This window comes from Maylandia zebra, linkage group LG6, assembly GCF_041146795.1.
Source record: "Maylandia zebra isolate NMK-2024a linkage group LG6, Mzebra_GT3a, whole genome shotgun sequence".
Taxonomy (NCBI): Eukaryota; Metazoa; Chordata; class Actinopteri; order Cichliformes; family Cichlidae; genus Maylandia; species Maylandia zebra.
The window spans coordinates 23,421,889-23,438,350 of NC_135172.1; the positions used below are offsets into that span (position 1 = coordinate 23,421,889).

Sequence of the window (16,462 nt, forward strand, 5' to 3'; positions counted from 1 at the left end):
ATGTCAGCCTCTGGAGTCCATGGATGTGCTTAAGCACAGTGTGAGTCTGTTGATATTGGTAATATCGTTTCTTCCTAACAGAGATGTATGGCTAAATCTCTGCTTCCCCTGATGACTTCAGCTGTTGCTTACATAAGCTGCTTCATCCTACCCAATCTCCAAAACAACATCCTCTCACAATGTGTAGCAGATCAATGAAAATTGCCATAAGCTTTTTAAAGATTAAAGAAATCTGTTAAAATGGATTACTGTACACGTGTTCAAGGACACGTGTACAGTAATCCTAAAGAGTATTAACACAATTCAGGAAACTTCTTTTTTTCTTTTTTCTTTTTCTAGACAAATATTAAAGTAATGCATCAAATTTCTTATCTCCTCTCAGTTAAACTACCGGAGCAAATGATATTTACTATAATTACTCTACTGTATAAAACTGACCCCTTGTGAGTAATGGAGAAGCCAAAAGTTGTTGTATTTTTTTTTGGTTTTTGCTGCTAATTGGTGCTCTTGCCTTATATTATAATAAACTGTAGATGATTATTTGCACTGTTGGGCAGAAAAACAATCCAGTTCTTTCTACAATTTTGATTAATCTGGAAATGAAATAATCCATCATTCTAGAAACTGAAACAATCGAGACTGTGAGCTACAGCTCTGTATTTACTTATTCAGCTAAAGCAGTGCACATACCAGGTAGAGATGCAGAGATATCCTGATCTATTAGTAACAATAAATTCATTTAGTACATATTAAATGTTATTTTTTTTCCTTAAATGCAGTCCAAAATGGTCACCATCAGAAAAAAACATACACAATTAGAAAATTATGAAAAATTTAGATTTTTTATTTAGCACTCTTTATTAGTTTATGTCCTACGGATTGGGTTTATATGTCCGTGTATGTGCACGCAGCACGTGTTGTCTCATGATTAACTGTGGATTTGATATTAATATGCGTGACTAAGAGTTTGAATACCTGACCCCAGGTTCCAGTGGGAAAGAGACCTACCTTTTGACCTAAGTGCGCTTCCCTCAACTCATCTTATAATGTAGTCATCTGCCCTGCTGTTTGATAGGCAGTTACCTTGTGGGCTGTGAATCCTTATAGGAAGCTAATTAACTGGAATGACAACATAATTATGTACTGCTGAATGGACCCATATCACACTTTTTAATTGATTTAGCAATGCAGAGAAAGAGAGATAGGAACACACACACACACACACAATTTTCAATCAAGCAGTGTCACTCTGAATCCACTCAGACAGAAGCAATCCAAAACTGAATTGGATTTGGATTATGCTGTTCTTTTTGTTATGCTTCTTTCATTTAGCTTACTAAACACAGTAGTTTTAAGACAGTTCTTATATTAAGCAATTCATATGCTGTTTGTGTCCAATGTCATTTTAGATTTAGGATTATATAATGATGACGTAAAACAAGGACTTATCAAGAAAAAAATGTAAAAATGACTAATCTAATACAATTACTTTAATAGCGTACGGCAACCAGAGAAAGCAATAATATTGATAATACAGTGCAGAGCAAATTAAATACAATATCTGATAAGTGAAACACAATAGAAAATGTGTGTGTGTGTGTGTGTGTGTATATATATATATATATATATATATATATATATATATATATATATATATATATATATATATATATATATATATATATGTGTGTTTAAAAGTAACCTAGTCAGTTTTGAAGATTAACAATGGCTAACACTGAGCAGTGCTGATTTTCTAACACTGGAATATTTCTAACATTTTGAGTTATTTTCCAGTGTTAGAAAATCAGCACTGCTCAGTGTTAGCCATTGTTAATCTTCAAAACTGACTAGGTTACTTTTAAACATATAACACTGTCAAAAGTGTTAATTTAACACTCAGAGGTGTGGACCCATATAGACACTCTCCAGTGTTAATTTAACACTGGAGATTTTGCTGTGTGGCTACAAAAGACAGCTCTACACATATATAAATACCATGTAGGCCCACAGTTTATTCAACTAACTCATGTGCAATGCAGTTTGATTAAGTAATCTACTGAGTGTCAAGAAGTAAATTAAAATTTAAAGGACCTTGACATTTGTCCAACAAACATATTAACCATCCCATTTTCTCTGGTGATAGGAAGCAGAATATTTTAATAATAATAATAATGGATTGCATTTATATAGCGCTTTTCGAGACCCTCAAAGCGCTTTACAATTCCACTATTCATTCACACACTGGTGGAGGCAGCTACAGTTGTGGCCACAGCTGCCCTGGGGCAGACTGACAGAAGCAAGGCTGCCATATCACGCCATCGGCCACTCTGGCCATCACCAGTAGGCGATAGGTGAAGTGTCTTGCCCAAGGACACAACTACCTTGGGCGAGACTGTGCAAGCCTGGGCTCGAACCAGCAACCTTCCAATTACAAGACAAACTGCCAACTCTTGAGCCACGATCGCACCGCCATTTTGACACTCTGGACACTTTATTGGATAAAACAATGAAATTCTGATAGATAGTTTTAGACTTTTAACTAAATTTACACAAAAAGATTAATAAAAAGATCAATATGTAATTTGTTATGATTAAAAAAACTATTGGTTAAGAGTATATACACATAAAACAGTGTTTGTAGTAGTAACATTCATAGGATCTTTGTGAGTTTAAATTCCTTATCAGTGTTATTCTTCACCCTTCAATAGATGACAATGTTTTTTTGTTTGTTTTTTTGTGTACATGTCTGAGTCAGCCTTAAATTACCAGAACACATTTCATTAAGCGAGAAGTGAAGCATGAAATGCAAGGGGCATTTCCATCTCACACCTCTTCATCTGACATCAAGGATAATGGCCTCAGTCAGCCTGTTAAAGGTTGGTCCAGTAACCTCTCTGTCACATCCTATATCAGCCTGTATTTCCATAACCTTGCCATTTTTATTGCTGCATAAATCGGTGTAAGGTCAACAGTGTCCTGGCAGTGTGGAGAGTAACAGGGCATAAGGTTAATTAAAAGACTGTGCATATGAACCCCAACCAAAAAGCACCATCACCACAGATACACATACAAGACAAGCAACAACCCCACCCCGCGCATCACTAAAGAATAAATACCACGTGAAACCACTGATGCACACCAATGCCCTGTATTGAACACTTAAACCCAGTGCAGCATGTAGTAGAGCCATGAGCAATGTGTGCTCCCTCCTTCTAAGCAGTTTTGTCTGCCACTACGAGTTATGCTCACCTCCCAGTAATGGTTCCTCCAGGCTTGAAATTAGCACAATTTACCCCACTCTGTGGCACGTCGTGGTGCTGAAAACCAACCGGTTGCGCCACTGCTCGCTCCAGATAAGCCCACGCGACAGAGCAAGCCAAGGACATAAGGGAATATAAAAGTTGTCAGCTTACATGACCAAGTAGTGTTGTGTGAAATGACTTTAGCCCGACATTGTTAACGCCGAGCGGGCTGCCTCCGCCATGCTCGATAAAGGCAAATAAAAGGCCAGATAAAGCCCTGATGAAATGCAGTGTGTGTGTGTGTGGGTGGGTGCAGAGGTATAAAGTTTGCCATCTAATCCTTGGCCTCTATTATACCCAGTGTTTAGCAACACAGACACCCTCTGCTCCATTCACTGTTCAAGACTTCTCCATATCTCAAACTCTCATTCTATCATTGTATTAACTACCACACAGACCCACATGAATAAGGGGTAAATACTGATTCTGGAAATAATTATCTGTTTGTTGCTGATATCAATACAGTGACGGATTATATTACTCTTACAAATGCTAAAACGCGATATATATATATATATATATATATATATATATATATATATATATATATATATATATATATATATATATATATATATATATATATATATATATATATATATATCGCGTATATATATATATATATATATATCGCGTATATATATATATATATATATATCGCGTATATATATATATATATATATATCGCGTATATATATATATATATATATATATATATATATATATAGGGGCAGGGATAGCTCAGTAGGTAAAGTGGTCGCCCCATGATCGGAAGGTCAGCGGTTCGAATCCACTTAACGGCTACCCTGAGGTACCCCTGAGCAAGGTACCGTCCCTACACACTGCTCCCCGGGCGCCTGCTTAGTGGGCTGCCCACTGCTTCACTGAGTGAATGGGTCAAATGCAGAGAAAAACAAGTAATTTCCCCATGGGGATCAATAAAGTATCCATTATTATTATTATTATTATATATATACATATATATGAAGGCATGCCGGCTCGGACGTCGCCCGGAACAACAAGGTCCGCGTCAGGTGTTGAGGAACCAGGGCACCCTGACGAAAAGTGGGCTACTGGAACAAGAAGGCATCAGTGGGCAAGAGACGAAAACAGGGCGTTGTTGGAATGCTACTACGCAAGTAACCCCGGCGGAAGGGGCTACACGAATAGGATGATGGACCTATATATATGTGTGTGTATATGTATGTGTGTGTGTATATGTATGTATATATGTATATGCATATACATATATGTGTATATATATATATATATATATATATATATATATGAGAGAGAAAGACACACACAAACACACACACTAGTTACAGAAATTGCGCATTTGCTTGCCTTCGAGCGCAAAGGGAGGCTGCTGTTACCTGCTGTCACATACCATTGGCCTTTGCTAATATAAAGTTGCCCTATGCTAGAAAAGCCGGTCCTTCAGTGGGACATGTTGGGGAAATGTGAGCCACAAGGCTTTAACTGAGGCTCAGCCAGCCAGCCAGAAAGAGAAGAGAGTAACCATAGACATGACAAAACCGCAAGTCTGTTTGATTAGGACATTCTCACTGCTACTGCTGGCCATGTGTATGCTAATTAGCATGAGTACAATTCATTACCCAGGGAGACATGGGATTATGTCTCTGGATCACTCAGCAGCTAAAAGTTTTGACACTCTCTAATTTAACAGATGGAGAGCTCACTTAACTTTGCCGTCTCCCCACAGGCAAGTGGTGTTAATAGGCAAGAGGGAAGTCATGCAGTTGTGTGAATGTGTGCACAGAAAAGAAAAAAAAGTGTTTATACAGAAGATGCTAACTGCGTTTGATTGGTTCAGCAAAAAAAGCAGCTGTTTCACAGCAGTAGGAACTAAAGAAGATATGGTTGCAGAAAGCGTCACGAATCATCCAACACGAACATGCAAGGACAGCTTTATGTGATGAGCTAACATACTGGAATATGACTAATTTCTCATTATTTTTGTTAGACTGAATTTTGTAGTAGCAATATAGTTGGTATTGGTTTTAAGTGAAATCTAGGCTTCTGTGAAGTTTGTGCAAATAGCACATACACCCTAACAAGCCTTGGGAGTCCTATTCAGAACACACGCACACAGGCATTTCAAGTGATCACAGTTAATTATATCATTTATGTATGGTATGCTTAGAGTAGAACAGTCAAACACACACATGCTTCAATGCCTATTCTTAAATTGGCCATACAATGTTTTTGTGCATCATTTATATGCTGGTGCAATGACAGAGTCTTTTACTCTGACATAGGCTTTTACTTTAGCCATTTACCAAAACATATACTAGTTACAGTTAAAACATAAAAGCTGACATATTTTGCAGACTCTCAGCTTAATTCTGGGGACTTTAAAATTGGAGGAAGAGTTCCATAATTATTGCAGGACCTTGCTTTTAAGGGAGCAAATGTAGCTAGACATTTGAGTCAAAATCTGTTTATATGGACAGGCTTGGGCTTTTTCTTTGTTAATTTCCATCATCTGAGCAGGTAAGGTTCTGGATTCCTTAAACCAGTGTTTTCCAACCATTGTGCCACAGTACATACGTGTGCCATGAGAAATCATCAGGTGTGCCGTGGAAGATTGCCCAGTTTCACCTGATTGATACTCTAAGCGAGCATTATGTAGTGACAGACAGAACAATTAGATTCTCTTCCACTAGAAGGCAGTACAAGTTCTTGCTCCAATTAGTTGCCAACCGCCTGCAAAATAGAAGAAGATGAAGAAGAAATATGAAAGTACATCAGGTTGTTAAGTGATGACATATGAATGCCTGGTCTCAGATGTGCCTGGATAAAGGACTTTCTCACTACCCAGCCCCAGACTGTAAGACTCATCCCTCATCTCTCCTCCATTCGCATGCTGTGCACTGGCTCCGTATAGGGCTGTGTGCTGAGCCTGCTCCTGTATTGCCTAATTTCCCATACACCCACGACTGCAGTTTGACCCACAACAACAACCTCATCATCAAGTTTGCTGATGACACCACGGTAGCTGGACTCATCTCAAAGGGAGACAAGGCAGCCTAAAGAGAGAAGGTCCTGAAGTTGGTAGCATGGTGTTCAGTGCCAGGTTGTTCACAATTAAAAAAACAAATAGGTCATAGTCAACTTTAGGAGGGACAGCACTGACGTAGCCCTCCTATAGATCAACGGTGAGTGTGTGGAGAGTAGGGCTGCCACAAACGATTATTTTGATAGTCGACTAGTCACCGATTATTTTTGCGATTAGTCGACTAATCAGATCATCATCCATTGGACGTACAGCTTATTGCACCAGCAGCATCTGGTCTTATATAACTATCATTAGCTTACAGCTTGAAGTGTTTGTGCTAACTAAAAATAAAGACAAGATGGTAGTTTATTAATTTTTAATGAAATTTGCAGATTGTTTCGGTGAAGTTTAATAAACTCCTTGCTTTCTAAAATATAACAGGACACCGGAGTATATTCTCCAGCGTCTCACACTTCTGATAATCAGCTGTCTGCTTGACAGTTTTAGCTGTGCAAAAACTATACCTTTAATCTCAGCCAAACCGATTTACTCAGGAACAAATAAAATACTGAAAAAAGCCAAACAATAACATTTAAGTTATCTAAGTGACTTATATATATGTTTAACCTGACTAGCGAAAGACGGCGGTGGGTTTGAAAACGATTTGCCGGGAGTCCGGTGTTCTCACGGCTCTAGTTAGCCTTGCCCCCGCCTAGCTAACGAGCTAGTGGGTAACAGACGTCTCCGAAAACGTCGGAGCGCTTTTGAAAATATGTGGTGTCTTGATAAACTGAGCAGATATTTGAGGTTTACACAGCTACATTCTCGCCTGAAAATATGTTAAACGTTTATTTTGTGACCCAGAAAGAATAATAAGAGTAAAGTTAAAACTAACTAGCTGCCGCCATTGTTGACAACTGCGCTGGGCTGCGCTATGAATTCTGGGACACAGCTTCTTCTTCTTCGGGGTTTAACGGCAGCTGGCATCCTTGGACATGCAGTGCTGCCATCTTCTGTTTCAGTCCGTTATTACACTCTTAAATCCTACTACTCATTCCTGCGTCCTTTGTGATCTTACAAAGCTTCAAACGATGCGTCGACTATTGAAATTAGTCGTCGACGATTTTAATAGTCGACATAATCGTGACTAGTCGACTAATCGTGGCAGCCCTAGTGGAGAGTGTCCACACCTTCCAGTTTCTCAGCATCCTCATCTCCACTGAGATCTCCTGGACAGACAACGTCACAGCGGTTGTCAAGAAGGCCCAGCAGCTGCCACAAACTGGACCCCAACCTGCTGCTGACTTTCTACCGCTCATCCATTGAGAGCCTGCTGACATACTGCATCACGGCAGCCACACTCAAAACCGCCTTCTGTGCTGCCTTGAGTGTAGTCAAGGCAGCACAGAAGATCATTGGCTGCCCTCTCCACTCCCTGATGGACATTTATTCCTCTCGCTGCCTCAGCAGAGCAACAGACATCATCAAGGACAGCACCCACCAGGGTTTTGACTTGTTCATCAGCACAAAGACCGACAGACTCAAAAATAGTTTTTTCCCAAAAGCCATAACCACCCTGGACTCACACATGCACTGAAAACACAGTCCCGCGCTCCAATCCAATGACTTCCCTCTATACTCCCTCTATACTCTATTTTCCAGATTCGTATATTTGTACATTATATATATTTTTTCATACTGTTCATATGTACATAGTGCTGAAGAACTGTGCACCTCACCCCCTTTCTTTTCCCACATTTGCACTGAGTAGGAGATGCCCTGTATCTCATTGTCCATGTGTATAGTGGCAGTAAAAAGGCATTCTATTCTATTGATAATTTAAAAGGATCATACAGTTATGATGGACAGTTTATAAGAGATGCCTAAAAACGGTTCAGTAACAAGTAAAAATCTCACCTTGTTACAAAAGGAGTTAAAAACTAACAAGTTTTTCTTGCTTATATTAGAGATAGACCGATCCGATATTACGCATTGGTATCGGTCCGATACTGACCTAAATTACTGGATCGGATATCAGAGAGAAATAAAAAATTTAATCCGATCCGTTATATCAAAAAAGCACCTCACAAAACTTGTAACACACCGTAACTCAGCTCATAACCTTAGCACGTCGGAGCAGTATGCGTCACGTGATAGAGCGGCTGTGGAGACCTGTCGGTGGTCTGGTTGAGCATTTGGAGCCTCGCTACCAAACTGGCATTTCATCTCCGACAAAGTTATCCCAGAGAGAAGTAAAGCAAGTGTGTAAGTTCATCTCTGAATGTTTGTAAAGCATTCCCGCGTTAAGTTTAACAGCCGATATATGGAGCGACTGCCTCTCTCTCCTGCTGCTATTTCAGCACGTTTAAAGCTTGATAAGCTGTTGTTAGAATTTATTTAATATTACTTTCTACACCAGGCTCCTTTTCTAGCTGACGGCTGGTAACTGTGCAGGGGCGGATCTAGCAAAGTTTAGCCAGGGGGGCCGATAGGGCATGAACAGGGAAAAGGGGGGCACAAAGACATACTTTTCTTTCTTATTCTCATTTAAAATGTGTCGCTTTTAATAAATAATTATCCGAATCTTACACCCAAAGTTTTAATCTGATGAAAAATGTATAGAAGTCCATTACTGTATATAGTAACTATTAAGTCTAAAATACCCTAGGTAAGCTATACTACTTTTTCCTTTGGGAAGGTACCATCTGTGCAGTCTGCAATTCTGTTGAAGAAAGATGTTGAATCTATTTAATTATTCTTGAAAAATAATTCAGTTCTGTGCATTTTCTTTTCACACTGCATCAAATTAAAGTTGATTACGTCAATTAAGCATCATGAGGTGGAAGGTGGTTCCCTATTTTTCTTTTGCTGGGAGTTTGCAACCCTATTAGTTAGGTTGCTTAATATTTCTGCTAAGTACTCTTTAAAATACCAGAATAGGGAGGATGGAGTAGGTTTAAGTTTATTAGATTGATCAGTATTGCTGAACTACGAAATATTTTGGGTGCAGTATATTTTTTGCATACACACAGCAAATCCAGCATGTCCAAATTAACACCGTCAGATTTGATTTCAACACTATTAAAGTGTCTATATGGGTCAACACCAGAAAGTGTTAATTTAACTCTTTTTGGAGAGTTGGTACATTAACTCTGATATAGTGTTAAACACCAAATCTGTCTGGAGTTGATAATTTAACACTTACTAATGCTAACTAGGTGTTAAGAGTTTATATAGTAACTCTCAAAGAGTATTTCAGTTTAACTACGTAAGAGTTATCTTCTAATTCATTCTAAAAAGCGGGAATTTTACTGTTCTGAACTTCTAGATATTTCTTTTGGAAATAAACATTTACTAAAAAGACGCAATGGTTTTTGAAAAAAATTTATTCTGAACTGTGCACCACAATTTCAAAACATTTTCTGAAAGATGTAACAGTGTACATGTTCTCACTTTCATTAGAATTTTGTTTATCAAAAGGTCTGACATAGGTGAGCTGGTAAATGCAAATAACAGCATTCGCATCACTTATTTCTTCAATACAATATGCATGTCCTTCATTCATCACTTTGTGGAACTTCAATGCACTTCTGCTCTCCCCCATATTCCATCTTCACAAGCATATCCTATGTGGAGATTGAATAAAAATTAGCTGACACTAATTAATGGCACAAATCAATTGCAGCACAGTAAAAAAAAAAAAGGAATCCTCTTTGAGCCAGTACTTGTGTAGAGTATTTTCCCAAAAGACAAGGACACAGGCAACAGGTAATACTGAACTAAATGTAAAACCTCAACCTTTTAAAAAATTTTTAAACCGTGTGCACAAAACTCTGGAGGGATCTAAATGCTAACGTAGAACCCAGTCAGGACATCTGCTACTGCTGTTTGCTCGTTTTTTTTTTATGGGAGATCGTTTTCAGGCTTCAAGTAGCACCATTAAACCAACATTCCACATTCTAGACATTGTTTTAGGTGTATTTGACCAAAGGTTTGACTGAAAATTCACATGCAAGCTTTTTTTCAAGGCTGTGGTATTTGCCCGCAAACAATACCTTTCAGCTAGCTAAAACAGAATATTATGCTATCAGCGAGCAACATGGCTAATGCCTTTCACACAGCTTTGTCTCAACTCCAAAGAGCCACAGAGGTAAAAGCTAATAATAATAATTGAAACAATCTTTGAAAAAATGACTTACCAAGCATGGCAAACAACTCAAATATGTAGAGCAAAATGTTCTGAAACGGCTTCACTTCAGCTTCGATTGGAGCCTATGGTGCTGGGGGCGGAGTCTGTGAATTTACTCTATTAGTGTCATAGCCCCTGTATGAGTTCAGAGTTAAGAGGTCAAGAGTTAATGTTTCCATTGTAACACCTCCAGATTTGAAATGGAAACAAACATTAACTCTACTTTTGCAAGAAGACTACTAACACCAAAACATTTAACACTTTTGAATTTGCTGTGTAGGTATAACAGGATAGCTTTAGTGTTTTCTTTTGGGGTTTTTTGTAACTTGAGTATGAACTATGGCAAGCAGCAAGATATTAAAAAAACATTTTTATTGATTAAAAAACACACTATATCGGATTCATATCGGTATCGGCAGATATGCAAATTTATGATATCGGTATCGGACATAAAAAAGTGGTATCGTGCCATCTCTAGTTTATATCATTCTTTATTGTTAAGAATGAACTTATCATAATATAAATATTGAAAAAGAATATTACAATGATAAATTCAGTTATATTAATATTATAATTAATCTGCAAAGTGGCTGGAATCAGGTAGGCTGAAATTCATTGCTTTTATCTCCACCTGCTTACCAAGTGGACTGCTCCTTATTCAAATAGTTCTAAGTGACACCATTTTTATTCCTCCACTTTCTTCAGGTGCATAACACATTTCAGTTGTAAAAGACTAACTTTCTTGAAGACATTTGTAGTAAAGGCCTGGTAAACCACAAAAAATGAGGAAACACGTGTAATCAGCAAAGATCCACAAAAAAGAAGGTCAGACACCAACTAGGGAGAATCAGAAGGACAAATGGAACAATATTGTTATCGCTTATGTAGCAGGTTTATCAGAAAAACTCAGGAGAGTCTTGTTCAAGCACGACATCCCATTGTACTTCAGATCCAACCACACACTCAGACAAAAACTGGTTCATCCCAAAGACAAATCTCCCAAACACAAACTTAGTGCAGTGCAGCGAGGAATGCTCAGACCTCTACATTGGTGAGACCAAACAGCTACATAAACAAATGGCACAAATAGAAGAGCCACCTCGACAGGACAAGACTCAGCTGTACACCTGCAAGGACAAAGGTCACTCTTTCGAGGATGCAAATGTTGACATTTTGGACAGGGAGAAAACAGATGGTTTTAAAGAGGAGTGAAAGAAGCCATTTGTGTCCACTGTAAACGACCATCTTTGAGCAGAGGGCAGGGCTTAGGACACCAATGATCTGCCAACTATAATCCCGTTTTGAGATCCCTTCCCAGATGCCTTAACTCTCACTCACATCTTGGGCCATTTGACCTTAGTAAATCACATGATAGGGTGAGGCTAGGTCTCACAATGAGTTCACCTGAAAGCTTGGCTGATTGTGACCGTGTGATTAGGCACAGGATCAATAGGGGGTCCACCACCCTCTTAGGGACACTTCCAATAGGGCTTCAAAATCTGGGACTCTCCACCAGTAGCTCTTAGAACTGAAGAAGCTTTTTGGATGAGAGGTGAAACATCTTCAAGGAAACTTGAAACTAGAAAAGTCCAGATGCTTTTCTTTCCAAGCTCCTTAGACTATGATGACCTGGATGACTGAGAACCTTTACAGACAAACCCATGTAATCAACATTGGTCATGGAGTCCAGATTTCAGGTAGTTGATGTTAACAAAAGATTCTTAACACATTTTTAGAAATGAGCATTATGTTCATTTGTCTTAGCTCATTTGAGACTCTAAGGCTCAGTGTTTTTTGATAAAATGCTGGAATTAAATGTAAAAGTCTGCACTTCTGTTGCATCACACTTTTTTCAGTTCAGACATTTTGTGCTGATGTACCAAGGGAAAGTTATTCATATTGCATTTGTGACTAAATGGAACAAAGTCTAAAAATCATCTACAATGTTATCTTTACTTCACTATCAAAAATATATTCAAATTAACTTTGTATACTGACAACAGTTACACATTTGACAGCCTTTGTTGGTGGTGTAGCTGTGCTGATAACATGTCTGCTAATTTTGGGGTGACGCTCAGTCCTCAAGATATATGTAATCATTTGAAAGACTGACATTTTGAGCTAAGAATATGTGACAGAAACTTTGTACTTCTTCTTTTTAAAAAAAAAAAAAAAATTATATGTAAATCATGCAGAGGCATAAGGTTGCTTGGAAAAATAAAGACAGAGACTGAAAAAAAAGTTAATTTCAAATGTCTGAAATCTCTAAACCATGAACAACAACACATAGAATGTTAGATAGCAAAAATATCAAGCAACCTGAAATACAAAGTTCAAACTATGACGCACATATTAAGGCCCCTAGACCTGATTCCTGTTTTTGTGATTGCTTGTATCTAGGGAGTGGCTTGTTAGGAGCAATGAGTGGGATCTGCGGTGATTTCTTACCTTTAACTTTAGTGTTTTCTGGTTTGCCTAATCAGCACACAACCACTCACAAGACGCATTGCTGATGAGCTGGCTACATATTTACTTTTATTACTTCTATCTTTTTCCTGAAAAATGACTGTAGCTGTGACAAAGAAAAAAACAAGATATGAAAAAAAGAAGAAATTAGATCCACAAAGGAAGACAAATAAAACAACAAAACTGTTGCTAGCATTGTACTTGCTTGCACCTTTAATAGATCCAAAAATACAGCAAATGTGGCATAACAACCCATCAAGTCTCTCTGTTGGAGATCTACAGAAAAGATAAAATGATACTTTCTTTCCCTTATAAAGAAACTTTGGCAGAGTACAAAAATGCAGAAAGTACACACACTCAACAATAGGCCCTTTTTTTGGCCTGTCTTCAAGTTAATCATGGAAAGAAGTCAGCTTAAAACAGTTAATATGAGCTGCCACTGGCAACATTTTTTCAGTTTAAGCAGTAAAAGTGACAATCAGCGAAGGCTAAAATGAGAACCCAATGCCTGAATGGATGAACAAGAGATAATGGATTGTATTACTGCCTGAGTTCAGTGAATTTTGCCTGTCAAAACAGTGTCAGAACAGAACTGCTCTGACCGAAAGACCAAAATATGCACAGGCTGTATTTTCCATTCTTATATGCAGTGATATGCTCAAGAGCAACAGTGCAACACTAGCAGGTGGCTGTGGACAACAACTAATTTTAATCACCTTCATTTACTCACTGCAGTACAACAAAATGTGCGGCTTGGTCAATACACTAATCCTTAGGATCAGCTTGGGACTTCTCTAATTGAGAGGCAGTGACACAGAGTCAGTAAAATTTAATGTTACATCAACATAATGGTGCACTTTATTGCTACAAGTGTTTATTGAACCTTCTAACAAAAAAATATCTTAATTTGCATATATTTGTTTTCATTTGTATCATATTTGTTACATCTGGCTTTTTGTTTCAATTTATTGTGAAAATTCCCAGTTCCACTGATTGAATGATGGTAATGAACATAGGTTCTCAATATCATGTTGTAATTATTGGATCTGACGTGGCAGTCACAGTGTGTATGTTATGTTTTTTATATAGTAGCAGGACAGTGTTTAGTCATGCTTGCAGCTAAAATGGCTCGGAAATGTATGTATTTCTTTAAAAAAGAAGAAGACGATAACACAGCATCAATGATAATGACAGTCTTCGCTAGCTGATTTTGCTGCAGCCTCTCTTGCAGTACACACAAACTCTCTCTCTCTCTCCCTCTCACACACACACACAACTACCTACACACACACACCCACACACACACACCAGACACAGACAGATCAATGATGGAGACAATGAAGCCACTGAAGAGAAAGATAATGTACTTGAGTTGACAACAATTACTACAGTTAGGTGCGATCAAAACCTCTTGTGAGTAAAAAAACCCAACGAGAAGATTGAACATGTGGAAAAGTCATATTTTCAAAATATTTTCTTTTTGCATTTCATGTAAAGTGTTGAAAATAAGCTAACACAAAACCGTAAAATGTGCAATCATAATAGGAGGCAGACTCCCCCTGTCTCCACCAGTGTTACTGGTAGGCAATGAAATCACGTCAGCAGCAGAGGGAGGAGGACAAGATGACTGATGATGACTCGTGGTTTTTTTTTTTAATTAATTTTTTTCTAAACTTCACTCACGGCTTTTATGACAAGAATATAATTTAGTTTATTGGTATTTTTAATTTGTTGTAGTGCAATATTACTGAGGCCATAGTGAGTTTGCAGTGTCATCCTAGTAGTGTCATCCTAAATACTGAGAAAGAATAGTTTTTTTTCTTGTGGTTTTACTGTTTATATAGTTTAGAGCAGTTAACACTAAAATGTTAAATTAATACTTTGAAGGAAAAATAAATTAACCTAGTGCACTTTCTGTATTTAAATAAATGAAATGATTGTGCATGCATATGTGAGACCCACTTATTAAGAAAAAGCTAACTTCTGATACATTTTTAATTGGACTCCCAAAGTTCTTTGTGTTCCTTCCAGGAAAAGTCACTGTCAAGTCCCGAATGGTAATTTGTCTGCTTCTGTAGTGTACCTCCCCCCCCTTCTCAGTATTAACTGAACTTTCCAAATCCATTAGTGAAATCAGCAGAAACACCTTTTGGTCAGATAAAAAAAATAATAAAAATAATTTTCGCTATTCAGCTTCAGGCTAATTCTACCTTGAGAGTCCATTTACAAAAACGTATTCTTGGGTACAGGGTAGCTTTTGCCCTACTACACTGAAAAAATTTAATGTTTAAAAATGAGACTCTAAAGAAAGAACTTGTATTTCTATTAATCTGTTATGTTTTTACATTCAGTTACCGTAAAAGCTCATTTTCCCCCCAACACCAACACCATGTGATCACTTCACACCTATCATACTGAGCACTGCGTCCCTCAGGTTGTGTGTACATGCCTGTCTGCTTTGCCAAACATCATCTTCGGTCATGCATGACCACCAATTTTAATTGGACCTCACTCAAAGAACAGTAAAGAGCAGTCCCTTTTATCAGACATTTCTACGATATGAAGTTTTGTATTGAGATTTCCTCTCAAATTTAATTAGTGTCTACCCTTGCTCATTAGAGGTTCTGGATTTTTCTTCACATTTCTCTCTTTTGCCCTGTCACATGCATTAGTGCTTTCGCCTTCCCACTTCAGCCTTTTCCCCTTTAGACCCTTGTCACTCTAGCAGACACCTCCTAAGATAGTTGCGCTTGTGTTCAAAGATTACATCAGTGCAACTGTCACTGATTATGAAAAATTAGCTCCTCTTCTGGCCTTCCCCGGTGAGCTCCAAACCTTGCTTTTTGTCTGCTACAGTTGCTTTGTTTTGAAAATGTGTCTTTGCCCTGTGCCTGGAATACCAATTGCAGAGTTAGCAAGGTACAAGACCATCTCGATCAACTGATGCGTTAGCTAGATGTTTATCTTTAAAGTTGGACAGAATAATGTAATTGTAATTGCTGACATATGCATGAGGCAGAGAACGCAACACACTTTCTTCATTTTTTTCTAATATCCAACATGTTGACATGTGTACATGCTGATTTGAAATTAGATTGGTAAGATGTGGATATGAGTAAATTGAAAAAAAAAACAAAAAACCTATTTTTGTAAATAGCCATACATTTTCCATGCAAAATGGACTCACTGAACCATGATCTGTCAACCATGAAAAAGAGGAACCTGAAGAAGTCTCTAATATGCATTTGAATACTAAATGATATCATAATTAAGTGCTGGATAATGAGTCATGAAAAGACTGAGGCTAAAGTTAACCTGTTCCAGGCATTAACCTATGTGTTAATGATTCTTAAATGGTTGACGAAACAGGAATACAAGAAATAAAATTGTTCTCGACTGCAGGGTGGCACATGAGACATTCTAACAGAATTAGTGTACTTGTGAAAAACATATACAGGCATTACTTGGACGAACATAAAAGGG

General features: G+C 37.9%; 1 long non-coding RNA gene across 1 annotated transcript; it reads right to left on the bottom strand.

The window, feature by feature from the left end:
* Positions 1 to 9,692: 9,692 nt before the first annotated feature.
* Positions 9,693 to 10,658, bottom strand: LOC143419183 (uncharacterized). Its single transcript, XR_013099159.1, has 2 exons — positions 10,524 to 10,658; positions 9,693 to 9,950 (listed from the first exon to the last, which is right to left on the bottom strand). It is a non-coding gene; the product is annotated as an uncharacterized LOC143419183 (long non-coding RNA).
* Between the last annotated feature and the right edge of the window lie 5,804 nt (positions 10,659 to 16,462).